The sequence below is a fragment of the Triticum urartu genome, chromosome 1A (assembly GCF_056163025.1).
Source record: "Triticum urartu cultivar PI428250 chromosome 1A, HENAU_Tu73, whole genome shotgun sequence".
NCBI classification, from domain to species: domain Eukaryota; kingdom Viridiplantae; phylum Streptophyta; class Magnoliopsida; order Poales; family Poaceae; genus Triticum; species Triticum urartu.
The window spans coordinates 38,268,218-38,280,478 of NC_141873.1; the positions used below are offsets into that span (position 1 = coordinate 38,268,218).

General features: G+C 46.7%; 23 non-coding genes and 15 pseudogenes across 23 annotated transcripts; all 38 read left to right on the top strand.

Moving 5' to 3' along the window:
• The first annotated feature begins 4 nt into the window (after nt 1-4).
• Nucleotides 5-123, top strand: LOC147989685 (5S ribosomal RNA). The gene has a single exon (XR_015614117.1). It is a non-coding gene; the product is annotated as a 5S ribosomal RNA (ribosomal RNA).
• Nucleotides 124-332: 209 nt separating this feature from the next.
• LOC147989686 (5S ribosomal RNA) lies at nt 333-451 on the top strand. Its single transcript, XR_015614380.1, has one exon. It is a non-coding gene; the product is annotated as a 5S ribosomal RNA (ribosomal RNA).
• A 209-nt stretch (nt 452-660) lies between these two features.
• LOC147989687 (5S ribosomal RNA) lies at nt 661-779 on the top strand. The gene has a single exon (XR_015614373.1). It is a non-coding gene; the product is annotated as a 5S ribosomal RNA (ribosomal RNA).
• Nucleotides 780-988: 209 nt separating this feature from the next.
• Nucleotides 989-1,107, top strand: LOC147989688 (5S ribosomal RNA). Its single transcript, XR_015614335.1, has one exon. It is a non-coding gene; the product is annotated as a 5S ribosomal RNA (ribosomal RNA).
• A 208-nt stretch (nt 1,108-1,315) lies between these two features.
• On the top strand, nt 1,316-1,434 carry LOC147989689 (5S ribosomal RNA). Its single transcript, XR_015614399.1, has one exon. It is a non-coding gene; the product is annotated as a 5S ribosomal RNA (ribosomal RNA).
• Nucleotides 1,435-1,643: 209 nt separating this feature from the next.
• LOC147989690 (5S ribosomal RNA) lies at nt 1,644-1,762 on the top strand. The gene has a single exon (XR_015614339.1). It is a non-coding gene; the product is annotated as a 5S ribosomal RNA (ribosomal RNA).
• Nucleotides 1,763-1,971: 209 nt separating this feature from the next.
• LOC147989691 (5S ribosomal RNA) lies at nt 1,972-2,090 on the top strand. The gene has a single exon (XR_015614423.1). It is a non-coding gene; the product is annotated as a 5S ribosomal RNA (ribosomal RNA).
• A 209-nt stretch (nt 2,091-2,299) lies between these two features.
• On the top strand, nt 2,300-2,418 carry LOC147989692 (5S ribosomal RNA). Its single transcript, XR_015614340.1, has one exon. It is a non-coding gene; the product is annotated as a 5S ribosomal RNA (ribosomal RNA).
• A 209-nt stretch (nt 2,419-2,627) lies between these two features.
• LOC147989693 (5S ribosomal RNA) lies at nt 2,628-2,746 on the top strand (annotated as a pseudogene).
• A 206-nt stretch (nt 2,747-2,952) lies between these two features.
• On the top strand, nt 2,953-3,070 carry LOC147989694 (5S ribosomal RNA; annotated as a pseudogene).
• A 179-nt stretch (nt 3,071-3,249) lies between these two features.
• LOC147989695 (5S ribosomal RNA) lies at nt 3,250-3,369 on the top strand (annotated as a pseudogene).
• A 179-nt stretch (nt 3,370-3,548) lies between these two features.
• On the top strand, nt 3,549-3,667 carry LOC147989696 (5S ribosomal RNA). The gene has a single exon (XR_015614297.1). It is a non-coding gene; the product is annotated as a 5S ribosomal RNA (ribosomal RNA).
• A 207-nt stretch (nt 3,668-3,874) lies between these two features.
• LOC147989697 (5S ribosomal RNA) lies at nt 3,875-3,995 on the top strand (annotated as a pseudogene).
• A 207-nt stretch (nt 3,996-4,202) lies between these two features.
• Nucleotides 4,203-4,323, top strand: LOC147989698 (5S ribosomal RNA; annotated as a pseudogene).
• Nucleotides 4,324-4,531: 208 nt separating this feature from the next.
• LOC147989699 (5S ribosomal RNA) lies at nt 4,532-4,650 on the top strand (annotated as a pseudogene).
• Nucleotides 4,651-4,858: 208 nt separating this feature from the next.
• On the top strand, nt 4,859-4,977 carry LOC147989700 (5S ribosomal RNA). Its single transcript, XR_015614431.1, has one exon. It is a non-coding gene; the product is annotated as a 5S ribosomal RNA (ribosomal RNA).
• A 207-nt stretch (nt 4,978-5,184) lies between these two features.
• LOC147989701 (5S ribosomal RNA) lies at nt 5,185-5,303 on the top strand. The gene has a single exon (XR_015614229.1). It is a non-coding gene; the product is annotated as a 5S ribosomal RNA (ribosomal RNA).
• A 206-nt stretch (nt 5,304-5,509) lies between these two features.
• On the top strand, nt 5,510-5,630 carry LOC147989702 (5S ribosomal RNA; annotated as a pseudogene).
• Nucleotides 5,631-5,836: 206 nt separating this feature from the next.
• Nucleotides 5,837-5,954, top strand: LOC147989703 (5S ribosomal RNA; annotated as a pseudogene).
• Nucleotides 5,955-6,163: 209 nt separating this feature from the next.
• LOC147989704 (5S ribosomal RNA) lies at nt 6,164-6,282 on the top strand. Its single transcript, XR_015614347.1, has one exon. It is a non-coding gene; the product is annotated as a 5S ribosomal RNA (ribosomal RNA).
• Nucleotides 6,283-6,488: 206 nt separating this feature from the next.
• LOC147989705 (5S ribosomal RNA) lies at nt 6,489-6,607 on the top strand. The gene has a single exon (XR_015614299.1). It is a non-coding gene; the product is annotated as a 5S ribosomal RNA (ribosomal RNA).
• A 207-nt stretch (nt 6,608-6,814) lies between these two features.
• Nucleotides 6,815-6,935, top strand: LOC147989706 (5S ribosomal RNA; annotated as a pseudogene).
• A 207-nt stretch (nt 6,936-7,142) lies between these two features.
• On the top strand, nt 7,143-7,263 carry LOC147989707 (5S ribosomal RNA; annotated as a pseudogene).
• A 208-nt stretch (nt 7,264-7,471) lies between these two features.
• LOC147989708 (5S ribosomal RNA) lies at nt 7,472-7,590 on the top strand (annotated as a pseudogene).
• A 208-nt stretch (nt 7,591-7,798) lies between these two features.
• Nucleotides 7,799-7,917, top strand: LOC147989709 (5S ribosomal RNA). Its single transcript, XR_015614362.1, has one exon. It is a non-coding gene; the product is annotated as a 5S ribosomal RNA (ribosomal RNA).
• A 168-nt stretch (nt 7,918-8,085) lies between these two features.
• On the top strand, nt 8,086-8,204 carry LOC147989710 (5S ribosomal RNA). Its single transcript, XR_015614214.1, has one exon. It is a non-coding gene; the product is annotated as a 5S ribosomal RNA (ribosomal RNA).
• A 206-nt stretch (nt 8,205-8,410) lies between these two features.
• Nucleotides 8,411-8,531, top strand: LOC147989711 (5S ribosomal RNA; annotated as a pseudogene).
• Nucleotides 8,532-8,799: 268 nt separating this feature from the next.
• LOC147989712 (5S ribosomal RNA) lies at nt 8,800-8,917 on the top strand (annotated as a pseudogene).
• A 209-nt stretch (nt 8,918-9,126) lies between these two features.
• LOC147989713 (5S ribosomal RNA) lies at nt 9,127-9,245 on the top strand. The gene has a single exon (XR_015614402.1). It is a non-coding gene; the product is annotated as a 5S ribosomal RNA (ribosomal RNA).
• Nucleotides 9,246-9,452: 207 nt separating this feature from the next.
• On the top strand, nt 9,453-9,571 carry LOC147989714 (5S ribosomal RNA). Its single transcript, XR_015614316.1, has one exon. It is a non-coding gene; the product is annotated as a 5S ribosomal RNA (ribosomal RNA).
• Nucleotides 9,572-9,780: 209 nt separating this feature from the next.
• LOC147989715 (5S ribosomal RNA) lies at nt 9,781-9,899 on the top strand. Its single transcript, XR_015614122.1, has one exon. It is a non-coding gene; the product is annotated as a 5S ribosomal RNA (ribosomal RNA).
• Nucleotides 9,900-10,105: 206 nt separating this feature from the next.
• LOC147989716 (5S ribosomal RNA) lies at nt 10,106-10,224 on the top strand. Its single transcript, XR_015614310.1, has one exon. It is a non-coding gene; the product is annotated as a 5S ribosomal RNA (ribosomal RNA).
• Nucleotides 10,225-10,430: 206 nt separating this feature from the next.
• On the top strand, nt 10,431-10,549 carry LOC147989717 (5S ribosomal RNA). Its single transcript, XR_015614343.1, has one exon. It is a non-coding gene; the product is annotated as a 5S ribosomal RNA (ribosomal RNA).
• A 208-nt stretch (nt 10,550-10,757) lies between these two features.
• LOC147989718 (5S ribosomal RNA) lies at nt 10,758-10,876 on the top strand (annotated as a pseudogene).
• A 207-nt stretch (nt 10,877-11,083) lies between these two features.
• LOC147989719 (5S ribosomal RNA) lies at nt 11,084-11,202 on the top strand (annotated as a pseudogene).
• A 206-nt stretch (nt 11,203-11,408) lies between these two features.
• On the top strand, nt 11,409-11,527 carry LOC147989720 (5S ribosomal RNA). The gene has a single exon (XR_015614312.1). It is a non-coding gene; the product is annotated as a 5S ribosomal RNA (ribosomal RNA).
• Nucleotides 11,528-11,730: 203 nt separating this feature from the next.
• Nucleotides 11,731-11,849, top strand: LOC147989721 (5S ribosomal RNA). The gene has a single exon (XR_015614432.1). It is a non-coding gene; the product is annotated as a 5S ribosomal RNA (ribosomal RNA).
• Nucleotides 11,850-12,055: 206 nt separating this feature from the next.
• On the top strand, nt 12,056-12,174 carry LOC147989722 (5S ribosomal RNA). Its single transcript, XR_015614412.1, has one exon. It is a non-coding gene; the product is annotated as a 5S ribosomal RNA (ribosomal RNA).
• The last annotated feature ends 87 nt before the right edge of the window (nt 12,175-12,261 follow it).

Consider the following 12,261-nt stretch of genomic DNA (forward strand, 5'->3'; position numbering starts at 1 on the left):
TGTCGGATGCGATCATACCAGCACTAAAGCACCGGATCCCATCAGAACTCCGAAGTTAAGCGTGCTTGGGCGAGAGTAGTACTAGGATGGGTGACCTCCTGGGAAGTCCTCGTGTTGCATTCCCTTTTTAATTTTCTTTTGCGCGGCGTGCAAAAGAAAACTCACGCCCGCGACATATATTTACCACGTTTTATTATTTTGCACGTTTGCGGTAAGTTTTAGCTCGTTGGTCATTATTCACGCGTGTAGCGGCGGGCAAAGCAAAGTACAATCGTCTTTGTAGTGGAGCTGGGAGGGGCAAGCATAAGGGACGAAGACGGGGGTAACATGTCGGATGCGATCATACCAGCACTAAAGCACCGGATCCCATTAGAACTCCGAAGTTAAGCGTGCTTGGGCGAGAGTAGTACTAGGATGGGTGACCTTCTGGGAAGTCCTCGCGTGGCATTCCCTTTTTAATTTTTTTTTGCGCGGCGTGCAAAAGAAAACTCACGGCCGCGACATATATTTACCACGTTTTATTATTTTGCACGTTTGCGGTAAGTTTTAGCTCGTTGGTCATTATTCACGCGTGTAGCGGCGGGCAAAGCAAAGTACAATCGTCTTTGTAGTGCAGCTGGGAGGGGCAAGCATAAGGGACGAAGACGGGGGTAACATGTCGGATGCGATCATACCAGCACTAAAGCACCTGATCCCATCAGAACTCCGAAGTTAAGCGTGCTTGGGTGAGAGTAGTACTAGGATGGGTGACCTCCTGGGAAGTCCTCGTGTTGCATTCCCTTTTTAATTTTTTCTTGCGCGGCGTGCAAAAGAAAACTCACGGCCACGACATATATTTACCACGTTTTATTATTTTGCACGTTTGCGGTAAGTTTTAGCTCGTTGGTCATTATTCACGCGTGTAGCGGCGGGCAAAGCAAAGTACAATCGTCTTTGTAGTGGAGCTGGGAGGGGCAAGCATAAGGGACGAAGACGGGGGTAACATGTCGGATGCGATCATACCAGCACTAAAGCACCGGATCCCATCAGAACTCCGAAGTTAAGCGTGCTTGGGAGAGAGTAGTACTAGGATGGGTGACCTCTTGGGAAGTCCTCATGTTGCATTCCCTTTTTAATTTTTTTTGCGCGGCGTGCAAAAGAAATCTCACGGCCGCGACATATATTTACCACGTTTTATTATTTTGCACGTTTGCGGTAAGTTTTAGCTCGTTGGTCAATATTCACGCGTGTAGCGGCGGGCAAAGCAAAGTACAATCGTCTTTGTAGTGGAGCTGGGAGGGGCAAGCATAAGGGACGAAGACGGGGGTAACATGTCGGATGCGATCATACCAGCACTAAAGCACCGGATCCCATTAGAACTCCGAAGTTAAGCGTGCTTGGGTGAGAGTAGTACTAGGATGGGTGACGTCCTGGGAAGTCCTCGTGTTGCATTCCCTTTTTAACTTTTTTTTGCACGGCGTGCAAAAGAAAACTCACGGCCGCGACATATATTTACCACGTTTTATTATTTTGCACGTTTGCGGTAAGTTTTAGCTCGTTGGTCATTATTCACGCGTGTAGCGGCGGGAAAAGCAAAGTACAATCGTCTTTGTAGTGGAGCTGGGAGGGGCAAGCATAAGGGACGAAGACGGGGGTAACAAGTCGGATGCGATCATACCAGCACTAAAGCACCGGATCCCATCAGAACTCCGAAGTTAAGCGTGCTTTGGCGAGAGTAGTACTAGGATGGGTGACCTCTTGGGAAGTCCTCGTGTTGCATTCCCTTTTTAATTTTCTTTTGCGCGGCGTGCAAAAGAAAACTCACGGCCGCGACATATATTTACCACGTTTTATTATTTTGCACGTTTGCGGTAAGTTTTAGCTCGTTGGTCATTATTCACGCGTGTAGCGGCGGGCAAAGCAAAGTACAATCGTCTTTGTAGTGGAGCTGGGAGGGGCAAGCATAAGGGACGAAGACGGGGGTAACATGTCGGATGCGATCATACCAGCACTAAAGCACCGGATCCCATTAGAACTCCGAAGTTAAGCGTGCTTGGGTGAGAGTAGTACTAGGATGGGTGATGTCCTGGGAAGTCCTCGTGTTGCATTCCCTTTTTAACTTTTTTTTGCGCGGCGTGCAAAAGAAAACTCACGGCCGCGACATATATTTACCACGTTTTATTATTTTGCACGTTTGCGGTAAGTTTTAGCTCGTTGGTCATTATTCACGCGTGTAGCGGCGGGAAAAGCAAAGTACAATCGTCTTTGTAGTGGAGCTGGGAGGGGCAAGCATAAGGGACGAAGACGGGGGTAACAAGTCGGATGCGATCATACCAGCACTAAATCACCGGATCCCATCAGAACTCCGAAGTTAAGCGTGATTGGGCGAGAGTAGTACTAGGATGGGTGACCTCCTGGGAAGTCCTCGTGTTGCATTCCCTTTTTAATTTTTTTTTGCGCGGCGTGCAAAAGAAAACTCACGGCCGCGACATATATTTACCACGTTTTATTATTTTGCACGTTTGCGATAAGTTTTAGTTCGTTGGTCATTATTCACGCGTGTAGCGGCGGGCAAAGCAAAGTACAATCGTCTTTGTAGTGGAGCTGGGAGGGGCAAGCATAAGGGACGAAGACGGGGGTAACATGTTGGATGCGATCATACCAGCACTAAAGCATCGAATCCCATCAGAACTCCGAAGTTAAGCGTGCTTGGGCGAGAGTAGTACTAGGATGGGTGATGTCCTGCGAAGTCCTCGTGTTGCATTCCCTTTTTAATTTTTTTGTGCGACGTGCAAAAGAAAACGCACGGGCGCGCATATATTTACCATGTTTAATTATTTTGCACGTTTGCGGTAAGTTTTAGCTTGTTGGTCATTATTCACACGTGTAGCGGCGGGCAAAGCAAAGTACATTCGTCTTTGTAGTGGAGCTGGGAGGGGCAAGCATAAGGGACGAAGACGGGGGTAACATGTCGGATGCGATCATTCCAGCACTAAAGCACCGGATCCCATCAGAACTCCGAAGTTAAGCGTGCTTGGGCGAGAGTAGTACTAGCATGGGTGATGTCCTGGAAGTCCTCGTGTTGCATTCCCTTTTTATTTTTTTTGCGCGACATATATTTACCACGTTTTATTATTTTGCACGTTTGCGATAAGTTTTAGCTCGTTGGTCATTATTCACGCGTGTAGCGGCGGGCAAAGCAAAGTACAATCGTTATTGTAGTGGAGCTGGAAGGGCGAGTATAAGGGACGAAGACGGGGGTAACATGTCGGATGCGATCATACCAGCACTAAAGAACCGGATCCCATCAGAACTTCAAAGTTAAGCGTGCTTGGGCGAGAGTAGTACTACGATGGGGTGACCTCCTGGGAAGTCCTCGTGTTGCATTCCTTTTTTAATTTTTTTACGCGACATATATTTACCATATTTTATTATTTTGCATGTTTGTGATAAGTTTTAGCTCGTTGGTCATTATTCACGCGTGTAGCGGCGGGCAAAACAAAGTACAATCGTCTTTGTAGTGGAGCTGGGAGGGGCAAGCATAAGGGACGAAGACTGGGGTAACAGTCGGATGCGATCATACCAGCACTAAAGCACCGGATCCCATCAGAACTCCGAAGTTAAGCGTGCTTGGGCGAGAGTATTACTAGGATGGGTGACCTCCTGGGAAGTCCTCGTGTTGCATTCCCTTTTTAATTTTTTTTGCACGACGTGCAAAAGAAAACACATGTGTGCGACATATATTTACCACGTTTTATTATTTTGCATGTTTGCGGTAAGTTTTCGCTCATTGGTCATTATTCACGCGTGTAGCGGCGGGCAAAGCAAAGTACAATCGTCATTGTAGTGGAGCTGGGAGGGGCAAGCATAGGGGACGAAGACGGGGTAACATGTCAGATGCAATCATATACCAGCACTAAAGCACCGAATCCCATTAGAACTTTGAAGTTAAGCGTGCTTGGGCGAGAGTAGTACTAGGATGGGTGACCTCCTGGGAAGTCCTCGTGCCGCATTCCCTTTTTAATTTCTTTTGCGCGACGTGCAAAAAAAAACGCATGTGTGCGACATATATTTACCACATTTTATTATTTTGCACCTTTGCGGTAAGTTTTCGCTCATTGGTCATTATTCACGCGTGTAGCGGCGGGCAAAGCAAAGTACAATCGTCATTGTAGTGGAGCTGGGAGGGGCAAGCATAAGGGACGAAGACGGGGTAACATGTCAGATGCAATCATATACCAGCACTAAAGCACCGAATCCCATTAGAACTTTGAAGTTAAGCGTGCTTGGGCGAGAGTAGTACTAGGATGGGTGACCTCCTGGGAAGTCCTCGTGCCGCATTCCCTTTTTAATTTCTTTTGCGCGACGTGCAAAAGAAAACGCACATGCGCGGCATATATTTACCACGTTTTATTAATTTGCATGTTTGTGGTAAGTTTTACCTCGTTGGTCATTATTCACGCATGTAGCGGCGGGCAAAGCAAAATACAATCATCTTTGTAGTGGAGCTGGGAGGGGCAAGCATAAGGGACGAAGACGGGGGTAACATGTCGGATGCGATTATACCAGCACTAAAGCACCGAATCTTGTCAGAACTTTGAAGTTAAGTGTGCTTGGGTGAGAGTAGTGCTAGGATGGGTGACCTCCTGGGAAGTCCTTGTGTTGCATTCCCTTTTTAATTTTTTTTGCGCGATGTGCAAAAGAAAATGCACGGGCACGGCATATATTTACCACATTTTATTATTTTGCACGTTTGCGTTAAGTTTTAGCTCGTTGGTCATTATTCACTCGTGTAGCGGTGGGCGAAGCAAAGTAGAATCGTCTTTGTAGTGGAGCTGGAAGGGGCAAGCATAAGGGACAAAGACGGGGGTAACATGTCGGATGCGATCATACCAGCACTAAAGCACCGGATCCTATCAAAACTCCGAAGTTAAGCGTGCTTGGGCGAGAGTAGTACGAGGTTGGGTGACCTCCTGGGAAGTCCTCGTGTTGCATTCCTTTTTAATTTATTTGGCGCGACGTGCAAAAGAAAACGCATGACCGCAACATATATTTACCACGTTTTATTATTTTGCACGTTTGCAGTAAGTTTTAGCTCGTTGATCATTATTCACGCGTGTAGCGCCAGGCAAAACAAAGTATAATCGTCTTTGTAGTGGAGCTGGGAGGGGCAAGCATAAGGGACGAAGACGGGGGTAACATGTTGGATGCGACCATACCAGCACTAAAGCACCGGATCCCATCAGAAATCCGAAGTTAAGCGTGCTTGGGCGAGAGTAGTACTAGGATGGGTGACCTCCTGGGAAGTCCTCGTGTTGCATTCCCTTTTTAATTTTTTTTGCGCGACGTGCAAAAGAAACGCACGTGCACGACATATATTTACCACGTTTTATTATTTTGCACGTTTGCGGTAAGTTTTAGCTCGTCGGTCATTATTCACGCGTGTAGCGGCGAGCAAAGCAAACTATAATCATCTTTGTAGTGGAGCTGGGAGAGGCAAGCATAAGGGACGAAGACGGGGTAACATGTCAGATGCAATCATATACCAGCACTAAATCACCGAATCCCATCAGAACTTTGAAGTTAAGCGTGCTTGGGCGAGAGTAGTACTAGGATGGGTGACCTCCTCGGAAGTCCTTGTGTCGCATTCCCTTTTTATTTTTTTTGCGTGACGTGCAAATGAAAACGCACGGGCGCGGCATATATTTACCACGTTTTATTATTTTGCACGTTTGCGGTAAGTTTTACCTCGTTGGTCATTATTCACGTGTGTAGCGGCCGGCAAAGCAAAGTACAATCGTCTTTGTAGTGGAGCTAGGAGGGGCAACCATAAGGGACAAGACGGGGGTAACATGTCGGATGCGATCATACCAGTACTAAAGCGCCGGATCCCATCAGAACTCCGAAGTTAAGCGTGCTTGGGTGAGAGTAGTATAGGATGGGTGACCTCCTAGGAAGTCCTCGTGTTGTATTCCCTTTTCAATATTTTTTTGCGTGACGTGCAAAAGAAAACGCACGGGCGCGGCATATATTTACCACGTTTTATTATTTTGCACGTTTGCGGTAAGTTTTAGCTCGTTGGTCATTATTCACGCGTGTAGCGGTGGGCAAAGCAAAGTGCAATCATCTTTGTAGTGGAGCTGGGAGGGGCAAGCATAAGGAACAAAGACGGGGGTAACATGTCGAATGCGATCATACCAGCACTAAAGCATCGGATCCCATCAGAACTCCGAAGTTAAGCATGCTTGGGCGAGAGTAGTACTAGGATGGGTGACCTCCTGGGAAGTCCTCGTGTTGCATTCTTTTTTAATTTTTTTTGCGCGACGTGCAAAAGAAAACGCACGGGCGCAACATATATTTACCATGTTTTATTATTTTGCACGTTTGCGGTAAGTTTTAGCTCGTTGGTCATTATTCACGCGTGTAGCGGCGGGCAAAACAAAGTACAATCGTCTTTGTAGTGGAGCTGGGAGGGGCAAGCATAAGGGACGAAGACTGGGGTAACAATCGGATGCGATCATACCAGCACTAAAGCACCGGATCCCATCAGAACTCCGAAGTTAAGCGTGCTTGGGCGAGAGTATTACTAGGATGGGTGACCTCCTGGGAAGTCCTCGTGTTGCATTCCCTTTTTAATTTTTTTTGCACGACGTGCAAAAGAAAACGCATGTGTGCGACATATATTTACCACGTTTTATTATTTTGCATGTTTGCGGTAAGTTTTCGCTCATTGGTCATTATTCACGCGTGTAGCGGCGGGCAAAGCAAAGTACAATCGTCATTGTAGTGGAGCTGGGAGGGGCAAGCATAGGGGACGAAGACGGGGTAACATGTCAGATGCAATCATATACCAGCACTAAAGCACCGAATCCCATTAGAACTTTGAAGTTAAGCGTGCTTGGGCGAGAGTAGTACTAGGATGGGTGACCTCCTGGGAAGTCCTCGTGCCGCATTCCCTTTTTAATTTCTTTTGCGCGACGTGCAAAAAAAAACGCATGTGTGCGACATATATTTACCACGTTTTATTATTTTGCACGTTTGCGGTAAGTTTTCGCTCATTGGTCATTATTCACGCGTGTAGCGGCGGGCAAAGCAAAGTACAATCGTCATTGTAGTGGAGCTGGGAGGGGCAAGCATAAGGGACGAAGACGGGGTAACATGTCAGATGCAATCATATACCAGCACTAAAGCACCGAATCCCATTAGAACTTTGAAGTTAAGCGTGCTTGGGCGAGAGTAGTACTAGGATGGGTGACCTCCTGGGAAGTCCTCGTGCCGCATTCCCTTTTTAATTTCTTTTGCGCGACGTGCAAAAGAAAACGCACATGCGTGGCATATATTTACCACGTTTTATTAATTTGCATGTTTGTGGTAAGTTTTACCTCGTTGGTCATTATTCACGCATGTAGCGGCGGGCAAAGCAAAATATAATCATCTTTGTAGTGGAGCTGGGAGGGGCAAGCATAAGGGACGAAGACGGGGGTAACATGTCGGATGCGATTATACCAGCACTAAAGCACCGAATCTTGTCAGAACTTTGAAGTTAAGTGTGCTTGGGTGAGAGTAGTGCTAGGATGGGTGACCTCCTGGGAAGTCCTTGTGTTGCATTCCCTTTTTAATTTTTTTTGCGCGATGTGCAAAAGAAAATGCACGGGCACGGCATAGATTTACCACGTTTTATTATTTTGCACGTTTGCGTTAAGTTTTAGCTCGTTGGTCATTATTTACTCGTGTAGCGGTGGGCGAAGCAAAGTAGAATCGTCTTTGTAGTGGAGCTGGAAGGGGCAAGCATAAGGGACAAAGACGGGGGTAACATGTCGGATGCGATCATACCAGCACTAAAGCACCGGATCCCATCAAAACTCCGAAGTTAAGCGTGCTTGGGCGAGAGTAGTACTAGGTTGGGTGACCTCCTGGGAAGTCCTCGTGTTGCATTCCTTTTTAATTTATTTGGCGCGACGTGCAAAAGAAAACGCATGACCGCAACATATATTTACCACGTTTTATTATTTTGCACGTTTGCAGTAAGTTTTAGCAAAGTATAATCGTCTTTGTAGTGGAGCTGGGAGGGGCAAGCATAAGGGACGAAGACGGGGGTAACATGTTGGATGCGACCATACCAGCACTAAAGCACCGGATCCCATCAGAAATCCGAAGTTAAGCGTGCTTGGGCGAGAGTAGTACTAGGATGGGTGACCTCCTGGGAAATCCTCGTGTTGCATTCCCTTTTTAATTTTTTTTGCGCGACGTGCAAAAGAAACGCACGTGCACGACATATATTTACCACGTTTTATTATTTTGCACGTTTGCGGTAAGTTTTAGTTCGTCGGTCATTATTCACGCGTGTAGCGGCGAGCAAAGCAAACTATAATCATCTTTGTAGTGGAGCTGGGAGAGGCAAGCATAAGGGACGAAGACGGGGTAACATGTCAGATGCAATCATATACCAGCACTAAATCACCGAATCCCATCAGAACTTTGAAGTTAAGCGTGCTTGGGCGAGAGTAGTACTAGGATGGGTGACCTCCTCGGAAGTCCTTGTGTTGCATTCCCTTTTTATTTTTTTTGCGTGACGTGCAAATGAAAACGCACGGGCGCGGCATATATTTACCACGTTTTATTATTTTGCACGTTTGCGGTAAGTTTTACCTCGTTGGTCATTATTCACGTGTGTAGCGGCCGGCAAAGCAAAGTACAATCGTCTTTGTAGTGGAGCTAGGAGGGGCAACCATAAGGGACAAGACGGGGGTAACATGTCGGATGCGATCATACCAGTACTAGGAGGGGCAACCATAAGGGACAAGACGGGGGTAACATGTCGGATGCGATCATACCAGTACTAAAGCGCCGGATCCCATCAGAACTCCGAAGTTAAGCGTGCTTGGGTGAGAGTAGTATAGGATGGGTGACCTCCTAGGAAGTCCTCGTGTTGTATTCCCTTTTTAATATTTTTTTGCGTGACGTGCAAAAGAAAACGCACGGGCGCGGCATATATTTACCACGTTTTATTATTTTGCACGTTTGCGGTAAGTTTTAGCTCGTTGGTCATTATTCACGCGTGTAGCGGTGGGCAAAGCAAAGTGCAATCATCTTTGTAGTGGAGCTGGGAGGGGCAAGCATAAGGAACGAAGACGGGGGTAACATGTCGAATGCGATCATACCAGCAGTAAAGCATCGGATCCTATCAGAACTCCGAAGTTAAGCATGCTTGGGCGAGAGTAGTACTAGGATGGGTGACCTCCTGGGAAGTCCTCGTGTTGCATTCTTTTTTAATTTTTTTTGCGCGACGTGCAAAAGAAAACGCACGGGCGCAACATATATTTACCATGTTTTATTATTTTGCACGTTTGCGGTAAGTTTTAGCTCGTTGGTCATTATTCACGCGTGTAGCGGCGGGCAAAGCAAAGTACAATCGTCTTTGTAGTGGAGCTGGGAGGGGCAAGCATAAGGGACGAAGACGGGGGTAACATGTCGGATGCGGTCATACCAGCACTAAAGCACCGGATCCCATCAGAACTCCAAAGTTAAGCGTGCTTGGGCGAGAGTAGTACTTGGATGGGTGACCTCCTGGGAAGTCCTCGTGTTGCATTCCCTTTTTAATTTTTTTTTGCGCGGCGTGCAAAAGAAAACTCACGGCCGCGACATATATTTACCACGTTTTATTATTTTGCACGTTTGCGGTAAGTTTTAGCTCGTTGGTCATTATTCACGCGTGTAGCGGCGGGCAAAGCAAAGTACAATCGTCTTTGTAGTGGAGCTGGGAGGGGCAAGCATAAGGGACGAAGATGGGGGTAACATGTCGGATGCGATCATACCAGCACTAAAGCACCGGATCCCATCAGAACTCCGAAGTTAAGCGTGCTTGGGCGAGAGTAGTACTAGGATGGGTGACCTCTTGGGAAGTCCTCGTGTTGCATTCCCTTTTTAATTTTTTTGCGCGACGTGCAAAACAAAACACACGTGCGCGCATATATTTACCACGTTTTATTATTTTGCATGTTTGTGGTAAGTTTTAACTCGTTGGTCATTATTCACGCGTCTAGCAGCGGGCAAAGCAAAATACAATCGTATTTGTAGTGGAGCTGGGAGAGGCAAGCATAAGGGACGAAGACGGGGGTAACATGTTGGATGCGATCATACCAGCACTAAAGCACCGGATCCCATCAGAACTCCGAAGTTAAGCGTGCTTGGGGGAGAGTAGTACTAGGATGGGTGACCTCTTGGGAAGTCATTGTGTCGCATTCCCTTTTTATTTTTTTTGCGTGACGTGCAAAAGAAAACGCACGGGCGCGGCATATATTTACCATGTTTTATTATTTTACACGTTTGCGGTAAGTTTTGCTCATTGGTCATTATTCACGCGTCTAGCGGCGGGCAAAGCAAATTACAATCGTCTTTGTAATGGAGCTGGGAGGGGCAAGCATAAGGAACGAAGACGGGGGTAACATGTCGAATGCGATCATACCAGCACTAAAGCATCGGATCCCATCAGAACTCCGAAGTTAAGCATGCTTGGGCGAGAGTAGTACTAGGATGGGTGACCTCCTGGGAAGTCCTCGTGTTGCATTCCCTTTTTAATTTTTTTTGCGCGACGTGCAAAAGAAAACGCACGGGCGCAACATATATTTACCACGTTTTATTATTTTGCACATTTGCGGTAAGTTTTAGCTCGTTGGTCATTATTCACGCGTCTAGCGGCGGGCAAAGCAAAGTACAATCGTCTTTGTAGTGGTGCTGGGAGGGGCAAGCATAAGGGACGAAGACGGGGGCAACATGTCGGATGCGATCATACCAGCACTAAAGCACCGGATCCCATCAAAACTCCGAAGTTAAGCGTGCTTGGGCGAGAGTAGTATTAGGATGGGTGATCTCTTGAGAAGTCCTCGTGTTTCATTCCCTTTCTAATTTTTTTTGCGCGACGTGAAAAAGAAAACGCACGTTTGTGGCATATATTTACCACGTTTTATTATTTTGCACGTTTGCGGTAAGTTTTAGCTCGTTGGTCATTATTCACGCGCGTAGCGGCAGGCAAAGCAAAGTACAATCGTCTTTGTAGTGGAGCTGTGAGGGCAAGCATGAGCGACGAAGACGGAGGTAACATGTTGGATGTGATCATACCAGCGCTAAAGTAGCGGATCGCATCAGAACTCCAAACTTAAGCGTGCTTGGGCGAGAGTAGTACTAGGATGGGTGACCTCTTGGGAAGTCCTCGTGTTGCATTCCCTTTTTAATTTTTTTGCGCGACGTGCAAAACAAAACACACATGCGCGCATATATTTACCACGTTTTATTATTTTGCATGTTTGTGGTAAGTTTTAACTCGTTGGTCATTATTCACGCGTCTAGCAGCGGGCAAAGCAAAATACAATCGTATTTGTAGTGGAGCTGGGAGAGGCAAGCATAAGGGACGAAGACGGGGGTAACATGTTGGATGCGATCATACCAGCACTAAAGCACCGGATCCCATCAGAACTCCGAAGTTAAGCGTGCTTGGGCAAGAGTAGTACTAGGATGGGTGACCTCTTGGGAAGTCATCGTGTCGCATTCCCTTTTTATTTTTTTGCTCGACGTGCAAAAGAAAACGCACGGGCGCGGCATATATTACCACTTTTTATTATTTTGCACGTTTGCGGTAAGTTTAGCTCATTGGTCATTATTCACGCGTCTAGCGGCGGGCAAATCAAATTACAATCGTCTTTGTAATGGAGCTGGGAGGGGCAAGCATAAGGGACGAAGACGGGGTAACATGTCGGATGCGATCATAGCAGCACTAAAGCACCGGATCCCATGAGAACTCCGAAGTTAAGCGTGCTTGGGCGAGAGTAGTACTAAGATGGGTGACCTCCTGGAAAGTCCTCGTGTTGCTTTCTTTTTTTAATTTTTTTGCGCTTCGTGCAAAACAATACACACGTGCGCGCATATATTTACCATATTTTATTATTTTGCACGTTTGCGGTAAGTTTTAGCTCGCTAGTCATTTTTCACGTGTCTAGCGTCGGGCAAAGCAAAGTAGAATCGTCTTTGTAGTGGAGCTGGAAGGGGCAAGCATAAGGGACGAAGACGGGGATAACATGTCGGATGCGATCATACCAGCACTAAAGCACCGGATTCCATCAGAACTCTGAAGTTAAGTGTGCTTGGGCGGGAGTAGTACTAAGATGGGTGACCTCTTGGGAAGTCCTCTTGTCGCATTCCCTTTTTATTTTTTTTGCGTGACGTGCAAAACAAAACGCAGGTGCGCGGTATATATTACCACGTTTTATTATTTTGCACGTTTGCGGT